The sequence below is a fragment of the Volvox carteri genome (genome assembly GCF_000143455.1).
Source record: "Volvox carteri f. nagariensis unplaced genomic scaffold VOLCAscaffold_22, whole genome shotgun sequence".
Lineage (NCBI taxonomy): Eukaryota > Viridiplantae > Chlorophyta > Chlorophyceae > Chlamydomonadales > Volvocaceae > Volvox > Volvox carteri.
This window is the reverse complement of record NW_003307565.1, coordinates 665713-671942: the sequence shown is the minus strand read 5'-3', so window position 1 is coordinate 671942 and position 6230 is coordinate 665713.

Genomic DNA, 6230 nt, shown 5'->3' with positions numbered 1-6230 from the left:
CCACCGACCGTTAACCCAACCGGGCCGTTAACGCCATTCAACCGGCCGGTTGGGTTAATGGGCCCCAAACGGTCGGTAACCGGCATGTTTATGCCATAGGGAGGACAGTGGGGGCCCCCACCTGAACACAGGCCCATGTTCCCGTGGTTGACTTTTGGGGGAGTTGGGTGTTATCTTTTATGTTAATGTAGGAAAGCAGAGGAGTGGGAGGGGATATTGTACTCTTGACTTCTTGCTTGGGAAAAGGGGGATACCCCAGAGCAACGGCAGCCTATTGCTGTGTGGTTCCGGAGCTCTGATTTTGTCATCGATTTGAGCTTTCCTCGTTTACCAAGTCGGTCTGGAAAGGGACGTGTATGTATGTGTATGTGTGTGTATGTGTATGTGCGTGTGTACTTGTTGAATGTCAATCTCTTTCCGGGGGGGGAGGTTGTGTGAGGATGATTTGAAGCGAAAGTCCACATGCAAGCCATTACCCTGCCGTGCCGTGCAGTGCCGACAGCTAATACACATACCAGCCTCGACACCCATGTGCTCCAGCACCAATTTGTACCCTCCGCATTGGACCTACTGCTCTTGTGGCGCCGTTTTTGTTACCAAAGTACAACAGGCAACGACACCACAGGCAACGACACCCGAGCGCATGGCGGAGCTGCTCAAAATCGTGAACATGTTCTGTAATGATTTTGGGATGCGGCCAAATGTGTTGAAATGTGAACGCCTCGTTTTTGCGAGCGACAGCGACACAAGGAGTGCTGTTCAAGCATCGTGTGATGAGTTCAGGCTGGCTGGTGAGGCCATACCCGCCAGGGAGGGTGCACGATTTCTGGGGTTAGTGTATGGGGCAGAATGGCCGTTGCGGGCCTGCCGCCAGCAGTTGTACCACACAGCTAGGGCAGCTATGTTCACGCTGAGTACAAAATTGGATAGGCTAAAGTTGTTCGGCCCGGATGTGAGGATGAGGTGTCTTGATACGGAGGTACGAGCAATACTGTTGCACAGTTGTTAAAGTTACGAGTTGCCAGTCCCACACGAGTGCGGGGTTGTCTGTAAAAGCCGGGGGGCCCATGGACGGTAAATCGTTTTTAGTGCGGTTACGTGGTGGACCATCATCGTCCTCCCTCGTCCGCTTGAGCACGAAGCGCCTTATAGCAACGTGCCGGGTCTCCCAGGCTTCCGAGAGGAACTGGCTGGCTAGTGCCAGGGGTGGGGCCTCGGTCATAAACGTGCGCATGTTGCGCCCTTGAAACGCGAGGTCATGTTCGTACTTAGCTCATGGCGATTTCAGCGTGGGCCTAATGCCATCTATGCCGCGTGCCCCTAAGTGGGGGCGCCCCATCCAGTTCGAATAGCGACATGCCTTGACGCCGTTACTTCCACTTGGGAAGGTGCGCGGGTCGCCTAGGGTATCCAGGCACTCCCACCGGGTGTCGAGCCGCCTAGCGAACTCCAAGTGCGCTTCCCACTGGCAACCTAACGGTGGCGTAATGCGCCATGAGGCCATCACCGCGCAGACTGGCTGGGGGCTCAGCTCCCAAACTCTGAAGGAAAGCTAGGACCTTGCTCGTCCAGCACTCAGTAACCCCCCCAGAGCCAGTTCAAGGTCGGCAATGAAGGCCTGGTGGCACAGTGTCCCAGGCCTCTTGACAATTGAGATCAAAACCTTTAGCACAAGATTGCCCCAATGGAACTGGAGCGGCCTTTGTGACAGCTCGCGATAAAGCGAAACCATAGTCGGGCTCCTCACTCCTACCACTGACCGCATATACGCGTGCTGTTCCTGCACCATAGAGTTCGGCACCGCGCTCTTGTAATTCACACTAATAAAATCAGGTCCCCAAACTTGCGCTCCATACGAAAACACCGGCACAACGAGCGCGTTATAGACGGACATGCACAGCTTAAGGGTACTAGTTTTCAAATCTCGACACAGGGCACTGAGGCCAAACGTGGCCCGTTTCCCTGCCGCTAGTAGTTGTTTGGTGCAGGCTGAGAGCTGCGTGCCTGGGCCGTAATGTAGCCCGAGGTATCACGCCGTCTCGTTACCAGCCAGTACCCTCAAACACGCCCCACATAACCGGTAGTCGGCTTCCATAAGGCGCTACTTCTCCCGTGTGCTGTGCCCCCAAAAATGAGGACCTCACACTTGGTGGCTGCGTTCGCGGCCATTCCTGTCACCTTGCAGAAGGCCCCGAGGAGTCCGAGTAAGCATTGGGCTCTCTCGTGGCCAGTTGCAACTAATGACGCATCATCGACAAAAAACAAGTTGGTGAGCTCACCTCCCTCCAGGCTTACACCCTGCTTACGGAGGATGTTTGTTCCATCGTTCAGGAAGGCGCACACGGCAATCGGTATCGTGGGCCTCGATTGTGTAAAATGAGCGAACAACTCAATGAATAGTCTGAAAAGGGTGACACTAAGGGGGCACCCTTGCTTATGGCCCCCCCCACGGAGAATTCAGGCCCCAACTGACTACCCAACTTGACCCGAACCTTCACGTCTGCATAGCTGGTCTTCAGTGAATTGAGGATGCGACCGTGTAGCCCGTACGACTGAAGGAACCGCCAGAGCGTCTCGTGGTCGACCGAATCAAACGCCTTACTGAAGTCAATTTGCATGATGATAAGCGGCTTAGCTCCGGCCGCCGTGTGCTTAGAAATGAGATGCCGCAGCGTAAATAGGTGGTGCTACACACCGCCTGGCTCAGCGGCACGAAGCCCATTGCCTTTACAAAACTTGGTGAGCCACCTCCCGACAAGGTTGGCGTAGAGCTTGCACAGCGGACCCCCAACCGCAATACCCCGATAATTTTCGCAACAGGATGCGTTCCCTTTCTTAAATACAGGGGAAAGGGTGCTAGTCGTGAATCCTCGTGGGTAATAATAATAATGTTAAAATAATAATAATAATTATTATTATTAATAACAACAACAACAATAATAATAGTAATAACAATAATAACAATAACAATAACAACAACAATAATAATAATAATAAATAATAATAATAATAATAATGCTAAATGTGGGGCCCGTTTATGTTGGCTGAAGTCTTGGACAGGCTCAGGAGGCGGAGTGATGCGAGCAACCTCGCAGAGGGGCCTTTCGAGGCATGTCTGAAGGATGGAGCCTCGCAGTCCTGCAGGTACCATTCATGCGACAAATTTGCAGGTACTGCGTACACGCCCCCACGACCATGTAACTAACAGACACACACACACATTTGGAATTCGGAAAGATCAAAATCTCCATCCTTTGCTTGGTGGTGCTTGGCAAAGGACGGGTTGACGAAACAACCAAGTGTCTAGCAAGGTGAGCTGTCACAACCTTAATGGCTGCGCACACGGTCGAGTTTTTTTCCAGATATCACGATAAGATTAGCCCAGCTCAGTTTGCTGACAGAAGGTAAAACGGTCAATTTTAGGACACGGGCTTGCCGGAAACTGGTGCGGCGGGTAAAGCAGCGGTGGATCGGGTGGCTGAGTGTGGTGCTATGTGTGGCTGGAGGTGTAAGGGTCAGCTGGGAACGGGACCCCACACCCCACCCCACCCCACGGACAACCCCCGCCCCTTTTGGCACGCACCTTAAGAGGGCTCAGCCTGAGGCGCATAGGTGTCGCATAGGCAACCTACACCTACGGTCAAAATACATTCTTCGAGCACCAGAAACGCAGTACTGTTGGATGGCCAACATCGCGCTGAATCCATCGTCGTTTTTTCTCGTCGTCAGTCTCGTCGGGTCTGTGATACAAGAAGTCGAACCTCTCATCAGGAAGGTAACTAAGAGAGGGCCATTTTCTCAAACAAAACCTTGCTAGTTGTGTGATCGCAATCCGTAACCTGCTTTCCTGTTTTGGACTAGTGGACTAAGGTCATGTCACCGTTTCGGTTAGTTGCGTGTGGCCAGCGTAATATAATAAAAGTCTACAGCGTCAAAAGCTACAACGTCGAAGGCTATAACCTCAAAAGCGATAACCTCACAAGTTGTAACCCCAAAAGTTATAACCTCAAAAGTTATAACCTCGAGGCAGAAAAATCTTTGCTACTGCCGTAGGCCAGATCATCCTAGCGTATCACCCCCGAAGCTTCCAGAACGTACGGCATGGGAGTGAGCCTTCAGAAAAAGCACAGCTATGACAGTTTCAGGGGTTGGTGGGCGGCGACAACTCGGAGTACGTACGTGCGACGAAGAACATAACCCATGAAATTTATAATTTTTAACCTTCTTACAATTTATAAGTAGTTCAGGTACTGCTGTAATATATCAGGGCCATGCAGCGTAGTCGGAGCTACGCGCCAGCTGCCAAAACCGCGAATCGCTGTTGGGGCGTTGGCACAGCGAACCTACCTTCCAAGATATCGTACGATATTGGTGTGTTGGGTATAATATGGATCCATGAAACCCCAAGTTAACGCAGGCAAAGTAGTAAGTAATATTAAAAGGACAGCCACTCAATTAAGTTACAAGGCTACAAGTGTCTGGCTTTTCAGCGCAGCGACTCCTTGGCGCGGGGATAAGAGTTCGACAGAAAGGAGCCAGGAGAGCGTTTTAAAGCGCCACGTAATGGAATACATAATTGTTCTGGCCCTCGTATTGCTGCAAGCAGGAGGTAAGTCGAAGCAGTTGACTGGCGAGGCGATTGCATCGGTTAATTCATCATCTGGACAGCACATCTGACGTTTGTGTGGCATTCAATGTAACGACATACCTCAATCCTGCTATCCAACCTTAATGGCACGGGCAGGCCATCTAGGTGCCATGTCTCGCTCGCAGCGCAAGTGAGCAGCGCGACGCAGAGCCGCGTGTGGAAAGTTAACCCCAACCCAGCCATTACGGTGCATAAACTTGTCATATCAGCGCACACTTGAAGTCCACGCATTGCCTTCAGAAATGGATTTACTTTTCCCGGTTCACAATTTCCGCCCATTGCACCGTCCCAATCCCTCTCCCCAACCGTTTCCCATGTCTCCGTTTCTCTGCCACACTCCCCACCTTCCTTACAGGCGGCTTCGCGGAAGACGATATTCCCAAAGTACCGATAGCAAATGCCAACAATGCTGACGGAGGCGATAATCCGGCGCAACCGTCGTCATTGCTACCACCGCCACCGCCACCGCCACCGCCACCACCGCCACCGCCGCTATCATCTCCGTTCTCGTTAGCCTATCAGTTCATCTGGTGCTTCCTTAACCGCGCCCAATGGCCAGACGTGCCCGATATGCCGCCTAGCCCAGCCCAGCCCTCCAGCCCTGCTGGCTTTGCGGGAAGGGACGCGGCAGTATTTGAATCCCCCTCTCAACCGCCATCACCGCGCAAGACCGCCACCAAGGCAGTTCAACAAAAGGCCCCCAGCACCAAGCCTCCACCGTCCCCGAAGATGCGGCCACCGCCACGTCTGCCCTCGCCACCCCCGCCTCCAAGCCCCCCGCCACCCAGCCCCAAGCCTCCGAGCCCTAGCCCCAGCCCAGGCCGGCCCAGGATGACGAAGCCCCCTCCGTCGCCCAGGCTGCAAACCTCACCGCGACTAGCCACCGGCTCGCCTGCATTAAAGGTGAGGGTCTTACTTGAACTGTGCTCCAGGACTGGCTTTGGGGTTGCAGTACATATGTACGGCAGTTTGTCAGGCTCTCTGTTTGGAGGCAGCTCGCATGGTGTTCCCAAGGGGATGTTTCATTGCTGTGTACGGCTGGACAAACTGCTGCTGCCTGCTTACGTGCCCTGCCCTGCTCGTCCACGTGTCCTTGTGCTTGGCAACCGCCTGTCCAAGTTGCTCGTCCTGTGACTCGTATATGTGGCATATACAACACGTGACAACGGACGACACACGGGAATGCGCATGATAGTCCCCCATGGTCAGCTCCTTATGTATGAATATACTCTCCTATATGTCAAAAATATGTACGAGTACCTCTTATTCTTTAAGCCATTTCCCATCACCAGTATATTGAATACAGGCTCACCCAACAGTATCTGACCAACGGACATAACCCCGTTCCATGCCGCCCCAGGCCTCCCGCCGCCTGCTCCGACTTCGGGCGTCCAGTGGCGCATATTAGGGAAACAGGGGCCGTACAAAGAATATCCCGCCCTGGGTAATACACCGCCTCCAGTGTACCCAGCATGCCGCAGCGGCCGCCCATAGCGGTCTTGCTAGTAAAGGCGCCTCTTAGGACTTGTCACCGAGTCCGAATCCCGAGGACTAGGCGGCCACGTACATATGTGGGGGTGGG